The 12,824-nt window shown below is 37.5% G+C and overlaps 1 long non-coding RNA gene across 1 annotated transcript; it reads right to left on the reverse strand.

Moving 5' to 3' along the window:
* Positions 1 to 2,805: 2,805 nt before the first annotated feature.
* Positions 2,806 to 11,153, reverse strand: LOC125374150. Its single transcript, XR_007218528.1, has 3 exons — positions 10,948 to 11,153; positions 4,498 to 4,579; positions 2,806 to 2,824 (listed from the first exon to the last, which is right to left on the reverse strand). It is a non-coding gene; the product is annotated as an uncharacterized LOC125374150 (long non-coding RNA).
* Between the last annotated feature and the right edge of the window lie 1,671 nt (positions 11,154 to 12,824).

Consider the following 12,824-nt stretch of genomic DNA (forward strand, 5'->3'; position numbering starts at 1 on the left):
ATACAACTGCGTTCCACAAAATGATCATGACAGAGACTACTTCGTTAATTCATGGTATTTGTTGTCCAATGTTTATTTTATCTCGTGAATGAGAAAAGTTTCTTTTTTAATAAAATATCTTCACCTTCCACCACGCGTGGAATTATATACTTCCACGTTCAGACTGTGATATTAACAAGCCAGCTTAGGTACCCTAAATGTATCTGACTGGTCTGAGTAGGTGGAGCTGTAGACGTCGTTATCAGTGGAAACTATGACGCCGGCGTAACAGGTAGATAATGTCAGTCAAGGTATTGATCACCCGCTGTGAGCCGGACACAACCCTCGCTCTTTGATATAAAACACCAGTGAAACGGTTACATACAACGTCCTACTGACATGGGATATCTACAAGTGTTAAGGAGGTTAGTAGTAGCGTGGTGCTTAAAGCGTAATTCCCACGTCTGGCTTGGAATACAACATAGGTACAATGTGTACCCCGAGCGTCCCCTGCCATGGTATTGCTTGGATATTGCTAAAACGGAGTTAAGGTGCATTCACACAGTACAACTTATCGTATACAATTTCTTGTACCAACAAATCGCACCGTGTCAATTCATCTTAAAAGACTAATTAACAGATTAATACCATGATATTTTAGAATGTAGTTGCCCATTTATTGATTTGTTTGTTTGTTTGTTGTTTAACGCCGAAATCAGCAATATCGCAGCTACATAAGACGGCGGTCTGTAAATAATCGAGTCTGGACCAGATAATCCAGTGATTGACATCATGATCATCGATCTACGCAATTGGGATACGATGACATGCATCAACCAAGTCAGCGAGCCTGACCATCCGATCCCGTTAGTCGCCTCTTACGACAAGCATAGTCGCCTTTTACGGTAAGCATGGGTTGTTGAAGACCTATTCTAACCCGAATCTTCACAGGTGCCATTCATTAAATAGAAGTAAACATGTAATTTGGCCCTGTGTGTCATTATCGTTACTGTTTACAATGATTCATGGATTGTCTTCCATCTTGTTAGATAATTTCTTTGTCCACCATCGACTACCCAGGGTATTATATCTTCCTATATTATCTCTACAGGATACAAGGTTTTTTTCCGCCGCACTCAGAACTATCAAAGCTATATGACGGCTGTTTGTAAATAATCGAGTCTTGACCAGACAACCCAGTGATTGATAGAGTGAGCATCGATCCACGCAATTCGGATACGATGACATGCATCAACCAAGTCAGCGAGCCTGACCACCCGATCCCGTTAGTCGTCTCCTATGACAAGCATGGGTTGCTGACATACCGTGGACCCATTTCCAACGATAGCTTTCGGAAGTGACGTCACCATCTAAATCCCTTCTCTCCCTGAGCATAGAATGTATCTTGCTTTTAAGAAACTAATCATTTCAGAAGAAACGTCACAGAAAGTAGGTATAAACGACACTGATATAGCCAAGAATGCATGTAAAACTAACTGGTGTCATTGTCTTGACGTCAAGAAAATAGACGTCGTTAAGGATGCATAACTGAAGAGTGAGTGAGTAATATGTTTTGTTTCATTTCCGGTCTAATAAAATTGGAATGTGGTTATTTGTGAATGAAATAGTTGGAAAATGGTTTGCAAATTGTACGTTTCCTTTTCATCACCCGGATGTAGGAAATCACGTTCTACACGAGACGAAGGACAACGCGCGAAACTCGAACACGCATTTTTTATTTGGATACTGAGGTCGGAAGGGGTGAACCGCGAGAACCCGAATGTTTGAGTTTACTTGAGTCTGTCCACCCTTCTATGACGCAACTCAGCTCTGTGAAGTGAGATCTCGCAGGGTCACGCCGTGATCTCGTGCCGTGTGGTCAAATCAATCATTCCAAAGCAATCGCTAAAGTCACAACTTCTAAAGCTTTTGATCAACAAATCTTTGACAAGTTTTGATCTTAGGGGCTTTAGGCAAATACTCGAGTTTGCAAATCATCGTAATCTTCCTGAGAAGAGCTGTGAGAGCTGTTTCAGAAATGTTGCGAGTTTTTGCCGTTGGTTTGTTTCTGTAACTTCAACAGAATCAAAAGCCATAAGCAAACCTGACTTTTGCGGCTCTCACTTTATCTCAGTATTGGCAATCCATGCTATGTAGTGTCCCCCGTCCTCCGCAATCCAACGTGCCCCACCGTAGTTGTGCTATTGACATTCAAGCCCTCCACTTCTACGCTTTATCGACAGATTTTTACAAGGTTTGCGTTAAGTTTTTACCTTTTGGTTTAATTTTGCGAGCCAGGGATATCAGGAAATCCCGTGCCAGCCCTATAGGGGACTGTCGTATAAACTAAATATTGTTCGAAACATCGGTAGCTACGAGGACGTAAACCTGGTCCTTTGATGTCAGCGTGCCGAGCCGCTACGGGTGGGTTTGGGTAAGAAAATGTTAAACTTTCTAATCGGAAGACTTTTGTTCTAGTAAACACGGGGGTTAATACTTGATCCGGATAGACAGGTTGCCAACACTGAAGCTGAAGTCAAAGGACACACTGCACTAGGGGACGACTTCAGCTTGCGGACCGTGCGATGTGCCCCTCAACAAATACCCCCCTCATATGACTGTCATCATGGTTGGGGTGGCGGAATGGGGGTGACGAATGGGGGAGGGGCGGAAGATGGGAATTGATTGTCTTTGCGGGATGCAGGCGGAAACAGTACGCGTTACTTTACCTGGAGAAAAGTTGCGTCTCTTTTAACTTTGATTCAAAGGCGGACAAGTATGTATGTTAAAAGGGCGGACTAAGTAACTAAGACATTTAAAACTCACCTTAAAGAACCCGGCACAGCTGGAAAGGAAGATTATAAAAACATTAGTGAGGTTTGCCTGTAAAGGACATGATAAAATATGGTATATTTAGAAACTTTGTTAAGTGATGCCTGGAAACTGGGGCCTTTATCAAAAGTTGATGATAGGGCTGTTGTGTTAATAATAATAATAATAATAATAATAATAATAATAATAATAATAATAAATGAAATCGTCGAACAGATGACGATGCTCAGTGGTAATTAACCGTCAAAACGTTTAAGTGGAAAGAAATAGTTGAGCAGCAATATATGGGAATTATCATTGCATAATGTATCCAGTCGTTTCGTTTCTAGGGAACATTTATTAACATCAGTGTGTCTGGTAGTGTAATACGAAGTAAACATACATTTTTGTCTTTCAATAATAATCTTAACTTAATTATGACAAATAATATATTCTAAGCGGAATGAAGAATGCTAATATATTAGAACATGTATATGACGGAAAGTGTATTTTTCAGATAAATATTCAGTTAATACTATAAAAACGATTTGTTTTTAAACCTATTTCCAAACTTCTACACTAGTGATTGCATATAGATTGATGATTTGTCGAAACATTGAGTTACATAGAATAATGCATGACAGGTGCTTGTCAAGCACGTCAGGTGCAGAACCTGTTCATAACCTTCATTTTGACAGGAGACGTTGTTGTGATATTTCATTATGATCTGTAGATCGTCTAGTTTTCAATTGTAAATTGTACCAATGATTAAACTTGAAAGATAATACCATTAACACAAACAACAAGGTCATGATTTATGTCAATGTCGGTCCAAAGTAAATACGTTGAAAGATAATCACAAGTGAGGAAAGGGATAGAATTTCAATATCAACAAAGCCGATTTGTTAATGAGAACAAAATTATTTTCCATAAATCAAAATTTGAAAATGATTTTAAATATGTGCTCTGTATTCCGTTTCAAATGAAACAAATGGGTGAAAATAAACTCAGACAGCTATGATTTATCCTGGTATTTGAAACTTAATCGAATCCTGTAGTCATCCCTCTGATAGAGCAATAATTAAGAGCGGAGATCAACAGACAATGTCAGCTCGCGAACAATATCGAAGACCTGTACAGGTATATTAACCAGACTGTGCCAATACAATACAGCTAAACACTGAGACCTATGCAAGCTGGTACAAGGCATGACTGCAATGGTAGTTTACGTGGAAGCCAGCCAATATAGCCAATATTGCAGTTTGTACAAATAATGAAACTGAGTACAACATATGGAACCGTTAGGTAGATATACAGCGTCATTACTACTGCTGCAATGAAGGGTTATTGGGCGGACAGTGTATTGGATTAACAGAGTATCCTATATTGTGACCAGTTGTTTGATGACACGAAATATACCCATCCACTGATAGGTGTTTTGATAGAGGAATCATTTGATGATCAAACCCTGTACTATCTGTATTGCAATCAAATAATTTTGTCATTAGTGGGATATAAAGTACATATTATTAATATATAAGTGAAAAATAAATAAACACACAAATAAAAATAAACAAGTAAAGATAAATAAATAAATAAATAAATAAATAAATAAATAAATAAATAAAAATCTTGTTTAATAATACAAAAACAGGTATCCATTCAAGAACTTTTTAACAAAAAAATAAGATAGTATTGCATCCTTACCCATCACAAGCATAGATTCCGTAGTGTTTTCCTGACGAGTGATCTTGACAGACCTTACAAGGTATGTCCACCAGAATACGACCTAAAGTAAAACAAAAAACACCATGTCATCCTCATTTTCAAATCCATAAAAATACCTCATAAAATATGTTCATATGATGTCGCCAGTATAAGTAGGACCACTGTGTTATGATACACCAGTGTCATGTATTTTATGTTAGGTCTAGTTTAAGCTAAGCAGTTGTCAAGTTCTGCATGAATATAATTGGGTGTAAGATATACTTAGAATCTGGGAAAGGATTGGAAAGGTAGCTGTTTTTACAGCCTGTTGGTTTCCAATAACGGCACATGTAAGTCTCTACAGGTAGCATATATGTAATTACAGGTGTGAGAGTAGCGTTCCATGATTAGTGCCCCCGGGTGAGATGTACTGTCTGTCTCCCCACGGTCAGCGGGGAAGAGGCGGGTTTTCCCACTGTCGACTCAATACCAGGGACAAAAAGCGACCAGCAATTTGAAACAGTTGAGTGAAAGTGAAGTGAAGATTACGAAACCACGTATCTCCCATAGAAGGCATGGCGTCACATAACAGAGTAATGAAGCTCTCACTTATGTTGACAAGCAAGAAAAGCGTAAGGTGTTTACCAAAGCGTGAAAGGGAGCGTTACCTTCTCGTGGTCGCATTTCAACCCTAAACAGTCAGCGTTGTGGCCAGACAATAGCTGGTCAGTATGAGGTGTCCACTGCTACCCCAGCCTCGTGGTTAGATAATGACCGCTGCGTAATGACCAGTTATCTAATAACCACCAGATTTTCCCAATTATGTCGAAATGATACGAGAACCAGATATACCGCTGTGCAATGAGGACTGTAGAAGCGAGACTCTTAAGAGGATTTCGGGAGCCCTACAGGTGTTGACAAATGATCAGATAGAAGTCGTCCTCCCATCTGACAACACAGGTATGCGTATGTGTTTCCCTTGTCCCGACTTTTCATCACCGTTTGTTGTAGGGCTTCAGATGAATGTTCCAAATCGATACCTCCGAAACAACAAGCTTGATTTCCCAACAGTGTCTGCATATTGACTGTCTAGAACAATCGCCGGGAGAGTCGTGAGCATCCGATTCGTAATAAAAGGAGCATTGTGCTCGCCGCATGGTACGCTAATGTACAAACAACTAAATCAAAGAAGGCCGTTCTTTGCGAACCATCAGGCAGATTCGAATGTTAACTTGTCGCATCCAAGTCAACAGGCTTCCAATTAAAAATCAATATTCAGACAAACACACCGAGCTCATTCACACCCAACGGTAGCAATTATCTCTCCGACTTGTCTTTCGTGATGGGAAAAAAATGGTGAAGATTGGCAGATATGAGATAGTACTGCGTCCATTGATATCTTAAACACACAAATGATTATTGTAGAGGAATCATTTATAGCCAGACTGCCCAGAACAGTATCTCTCTACCCTTTGTTAAAACGGTACACGGCAAAAGCAGAATGACTTAGTCATAAAGGGAGTATGATGAAGATTATAATGAAAGTTTTAGCCATGCAAATGAATACAGCAAACACGGGTTCCGACTTCGTTTCATTTAGCTAGGAATGTCAATATTATAGCCATTATGTCCCCGCATGCTCCGTCATCTTGTTATGGGGATAATTGAACAGTTTGTTATATTGGTAAACGAAAGTGAAAAGTTGTACAGTGAAAACGATTAGAACAGAGTAGCGACCGTCCATAGTTTAGAAATTACAGCAAATATAAACAGTGCATACACAATAACGCGCTAGAAGGCAATCATTATCTGCTCCCAGAGAGAGAGATTTCGTGTAGAGATTTGAAATAATACAAAAATATATTAATGCTTGAGCTTCTGTATATCTATCGAAAAATGTTCAAAAACGAACCAATTTTCAGACGATTGAGCAAAAATAATTATTATTGACGGATTGTAACTGTGCAATAATTTAAAAACCGAAGCTGATGTTCATTAAAAAAACAACATGAATGTGGTTGCAGTAATGTCGAGATGCTACAACAGAGGAAGATGTGGCCGGGGCATGTCACTATGTTCATTCAAAAGTATGCTATTTTGTCTTCTGTTACGTGTAATCGACTGATGCACGAGACAAAATCAGAATGCGTTCAGGCATATCTCATATTGGCGAAATGTTATTATGGCTTTGTGGTAACTGAAATAACACCTATTCACTCCAACATAATTGTTTTATATTGTAATTTAGCAGGTAAAAATGAATTTCTTTTTCGAATGTACTTGATTAAAATGGTCCATGAAATGTCAAATAAAAGCGACAAAACCCTTTCCATATTTATGTGAAATATCTCTTAGAAGCGGAGACCATTGTGCACTTCCGACCCTGTTCCTTATATACAGTGATCTACAATATACACACAGAGAGTGCGTTTAAATTTGGGTGTCAGTGAAATAAATTCATAGCAAATAATCATTGTTACCTCAAACATAAACTTTACATATTCCCACATTTATTTGAAACTATCGAAACTAAAAAAGATTCAGCGACTTTATACAAAAATCGAAAACATTTAAGAACAGTCTTTGTTACACTGATAATATCTGTGTAAACTACGCGTTTATTTGAGATGAATAGTTTAAGAATGATTCAGCGGATCATTTGCTGAACATACACCTGACACCTCTCGGTAACCCCGATACATAACGATGCTATTTAATATCCGCTGTATAGTGCTTTCCATAAAAATATTTTATTAACTTTTTAATGAGGAGGTTTGGGCAGAGTTTTATGAAACTAGTCGTCACGTAGATAGTATCGGGCAATATAGCTAGCAATACCACACGCGTGCATGTGCAATATCCTTCGGTAATACCTCATCCTTTATCGGATAATCCGCGCTAATCTGAGGAACACGTGACGCTACCCCGAAGTAAGGAAGTAACGCGGTATGTCAAAGCATTGCCTTATAAACTTTTATTCATACAATAAACTTGTGTCATTAAAAGTTTCGCCGTGTGAGGAGTCTTGTGAAATTAACTCGCAATGGAATCAATTGAGAGAGTGTATTCTGAAGGCCGCGTGACTTGATTACGAGATTAGATGAATGTTGAAATGATTAAGTAAGTCCAAGCAACACGGTGACACTTAACAATCAATAGCGAGCTCAAGTGCTGGGATAATCCCGTAATCTACCAGCCACCCTGTTTTGCTATATTGTACACGATACGGGCATTTCGTTTTTATGCCTATCTTGCTCACGCCATTTAGTCATATTTTTTAACTCGACGGACAATTAATCACAGCGTTGAAATCGTGCAATATGATAACACACAGGTATAAAAAAGGTATAGTTTATGCTTATTTCAATTGTTTATTTATTTCAAGGAATAAATTAAATATTTCTGAAAAGAATAATTTCACCAATCTGTTAACATGATCGTGTTTCTGATTTATGTTATGCACTATATATTCTGTTTACATGATATTCATAAGGGAGATTATGTTTGAAAATTATTATACATCACTTCTGGTTATATTTTTGTCATAACAAAGTATGCATAAATAGTAAAGAAGTGGTATTCTGTTGATTTGCATATCTGAGTAAGCAGTTTAATAACAACATAGTATTAAGGCATATTCACACGTGACAGATAATATGCTATATACAAAAATTGACTGAAATATATTGTACAGATGATCAAGTAGTCGTTCAAATATCCTTTTTGAAAATTTGATTCGTGAGTATACGAATTTCTAAGTACACCACTATGACACAGGCAAAACCACCCACGTGACATTTAACCTATATCATTTAGCTTCAGAATGTGATTTTCCTAGTTTGCTGAAAGGTGAGTTTCATATTCAAAATGCTTCTGCTGGAAAAAAATTGCCATGAATTTCAATTTGATCCACAGTCCGAATCTGACTTGATGTTTGCTTGGTATGCTTTGGTTAATGCTAGAAAATCCGTCCAGGGTTTAAGGTCCGCCTGCAGCCTCTATCGTGAACCTGCTGCAACGTCAACTGTATGCTTAAGTATAAGACACAGTCCCTAGCGCCTTCGAATGTGTTTATCCTTGTCATATCTCGAGTCAGTTTACAGAATCCGCATCTCATACCGCGACAAGTGTAGGGAAGATGCTTTCTATCTGGCATTCAGGGCCTATTAGGGATGAACAATGTTTTTCTCGTAAAGAACATTCAAACATTGGAAGGATAAGGAGGGCGAACTCGAACAAGTAAAGTTAGGGTCTGTTTGACAGGGAGATCAAGGAAGCTTCTGATAGAGACCGTCTGACCACGGCGCTGAAGATGATCCCACACCATTTGGCACTTGTATCAAAAGCTTTGGAACACTTGTAGTGAAGGATTTGGACCCAAGTGCCCGTCCAGATTAAACCAGAGGACTTTATTGTCGGTCACTCCGTTTCACAAGGATCACCCACAAGGCTAAACGCGATTAACTTGAGGTTATGGTATTTCCTGTTCTAAGAGAATCATAGTGTGAAACGAAACTGCAAAAGTTTTTCTTATATACCAGCAGCAACTGCTTGAACTGATGGATTGAAAAAGAGGACTTTTGAAAAGTGTAATGTAATAAATTAAAATGTGTGATGTGATAATAACGAAAGGTGTAACGTTTTTGTTTTGTTTTAAAAACAAATGTAACTTGATTGATTACAACACAATTATACATATCCTGTCATTATCGAATTCAAATTATCCAAAGTGCAATGGACACGTTCCCGATATTTTGAAAACACATTTGCATTCATGGAATATCAAAATAGTTATTATACAATAATATTTGTAGTTTTGTTCTGTGTTTTCAACCATCGAATGTTTATGTTTATATTACCATCTGCACTTAATTATTTTACCTATTCATTTTACCAATTTTGTTTTTAAATTGATTAAAAAAAGTTGCACAAACAATCATTTAAAACATTGTTTTACCAGACTTTATATTAGAAATATGGAAGATTTTAGACCATTCATAGAAATACCGCTGTCTGAATTTTTTTTATTCCAGAAGGTTAAAATATTTTTCATGTGGATTTACAGATATATTGCATTAAATGAGTATACGGTTCAAGGACATAAGGGGCCTTATGTGTCAATAGAGAATACTAATACAACAGTATCATTGTAACCGAAGAGTGAGAAATTCTTAGAATAGAAAAATCAAATGCGTTGTATTTTGGCTGGAATTATTTTTCATTCTACAGATAAATGTTCCATAAGGGGTGCAACTGTATTTCAAAATATAACATGCTCAAAGACATTAGTTTTGAATAATCAAAATTTATGCTTGCATTTAACACCTAACAATGTTCAGTACTTGACAGCTGTGTTCAAACTGCCACCATATACATTTCTAAAATTCAATTTTGCACAGGTTTACTAGGTGCATGAAATTTAAACATACATATATAATGAAACAGTATTCCCAGATTTAATTCTCAGCGTCTGCATGTAGGCCAGTGACGTGGAATTTATCACACTTTAATTTACCCCAACAATATCGTGATTAAAAACACTTAAGGATTGCTATAGTACAAGTACCACTGTGTGGGATAGTCTCTTAATTTATCACGTCTTTTCACCAGTGTAGCGTCTCTCAGTCCACGTCCCACCCAGAGACACCCGGTTACAAGTCAACTCGTCCTATACATCAACGGAAATTTGCTCTTCGTGCATTTACCAAATAACCGCGAGTCAATAATTGCTTCTATATATTATTCAGAAGTCATTTTTAAGACTACAGCTACGAGATTTGTTCTGTAGCATAAATAAGCTGACAAGGTTGAGATAAGGGTTGTGTCATGTAGTTGTCATCGACCTAGGAATCTTCAACAGTCAATATCGTAAATACAGGCTGGAATACATAACTAGAGACATAATGTGTTGCCTTCAGAACTTAATCACTTATACACACAATGTGCTATCCACCCTGATATGAACTTGAACAAGCTAACACTCTTTATGGTGGGTTGGTAAATTTAATTATGTCGTAATTTCAAATGATATTCTATTCAAGTGTCAACTGGATGTATTTATGCTGTTTTTATATAATTAGAAGTTTTATTAGTAATAGAAGGATAGAAATAAATTTTCTATATGAACATGTATCCAAACGAGTAACAATATTGATAACATTAATTTCTAACAACACTATTTCAACAAAAGGTTGAACTTTGATTAAAGACATCACTGATATATATTTAGACATTAGTGATTTCTCTCCAACTTCATAAAAAATCCCTATTCGCTCTTTAGAGCATGTTATTGTTTTGGATACTCACGGGAGAAAATAAACATTTTGATCGGTAGTAACAAATCACTACAATTACACAATGTTACAAAGACGGAAGTGATCCTCGTCGAGTGTCTGTATAACGCGTGTTAAGAAAAGACTTGTTATCTACATATATACACCAAACACTTACTGGAAGTTCCCGAGGGTCGATTCATCTTAATCCACTCTCCTGTGCTATCACTTGGCGTAGTCTACTCCGTGTTGAAGTTGTCGCAGAACAGATAAATCCCACTTTGACCCGAGCTCTATGCCAGCCAATCACAGAGCAGTAGGAGCGCGAGACGAACAAGCACCATTTGGCGCTTCTCTCACTTGGCCTCGTCTGGTGGCGACAAGTCAAACTGTATGATTACATACTCCTGCGTTGACAAGCCAGCCCCCTCGCGATTGGCTCCCTGCAACAATGGATGGCATGCTTGAAGCGCACGGATAAAGCACAGGCGTTTTGGAGGCAGGGACTTAGCTGTTTAGTCGGTGTGTATGGAGAATAATGTCACTTGTATTGGAATTCGTCAAAAGCTTTCCCCACCCAGATAACTAGACACAATTACTTCACAAACGGAGATCTCAGTGTGTTAGGTGATAATAGCCGTGGTAATATGACAGGTCCTTGTCGACCACCGGGCTGGACATTAGCAGTTGGGGAGTGATTACTCATCGAGTGGACTCAGCCCAGGAAACCACCGTGAAGACAAATATGGTGATTAAATGATATGTTAGACTATATACTCTCAGGTCTTAATTATTAATCCACATCAACGTTGTTCTGAAAAAATGTTTCAATGACAAAACCTTTTTTCATCTGCGATTTCTTCTTTCACATACCTTTTCTTGTTTAAGAAATATACTTGTTGTGATTGCGCTCGATTGATTTGATAAACTTTATTAATTTCTGAGAAAGAATATTGCAAACATAGCGATGTTAATATTTTTCTACTAAAGTTTATCTTTTGACAACTCGAATCAAGCAAGTCTATCATTTTTTCAGTTTTCTTTGTTGAAGGAAATTAGGAAATTATACGTTAGGCGAGTCAATACCGAGACACCTGTATACATAATTTAATGAGCAATATGTTGTTTTGAGAGCAACACATTTCAATAAAAATCACCTGAAAACGAGATATTACAATCTTGTTTGTTATTAAGTATTTATTTCCTTTATCTTACCTTTTTCATTAGAAATGTACCTTTAACTCATAATCAGCTAGAATGTCACATCATGTCGAATATCTAACATTTAGTCAGCAAATCAACTGTCTGTTTACACTTAACATAAATTTTCGAATTAACAGCAAAAACATGACAATATTTCTGTTATTTATTTTATTTTCACAATTTTCAAAAAACACATTTGATGGTTTCAATATATTAAAGAAAGGTAAATATATTGTACAAACATGTACGAAGGGAAAGCTTACCATGTTGTAATATAGTATAAAGTAGCTGGGAAGAATTAAAGCAAAAGGATAACAACATGCGCCCATGCTGGGGAGCGAAAACGAGCCAAAGAACAATGTCTTATATATCGACAACAAAGTAAGTCAATTTAATGCAAACAAAAAGCCTACCTTTAGCTTGAAACTGGAGAGGGACAAGAAACCAAGAAAGACCTTTCTTCTTTGAGTGTAGTAGGCACAAGGTGCTCCCTGTGTTTGTCCACGGTTGCTTTACCCGACTCACTTCATACGGATGGCACGAAACCTGTTCAATGATATACCAAAAGCAAACAAGGTAGTGTCTACCGTAGTGTCACTGCGTGATAGACTCGATTTGGCTTCTTTAATCAGATTTTCAAAGTTGACATTGATAGGGTGATTTTTAGCACATCAGACCGAATGCCTTTCCATAGGGCAAAGTGTGTTCCACCAACAGTGTTTGCATTCGTTCTACCCACAGGGAACCAGAGATAGGATTTTGGTATTAGTATAAAGCCCTAATACCTAAAGCCAAAAGCAAAATATGAATTTTACTACTCCATTTTAAGAAGTTTGTGTAGTCATGTTCTCT

Source organism: Haliotis rufescens, unplaced genomic scaffold (genome assembly GCF_023055435.1).
Source record: "Haliotis rufescens isolate VD_foot unplaced genomic scaffold, xgHalRufe1.0.p SCAF_527, whole genome shotgun sequence".
Taxonomy (NCBI): Eukaryota; Metazoa; Mollusca; class Gastropoda; order Lepetellida; family Haliotidae; genus Haliotis; species Haliotis rufescens.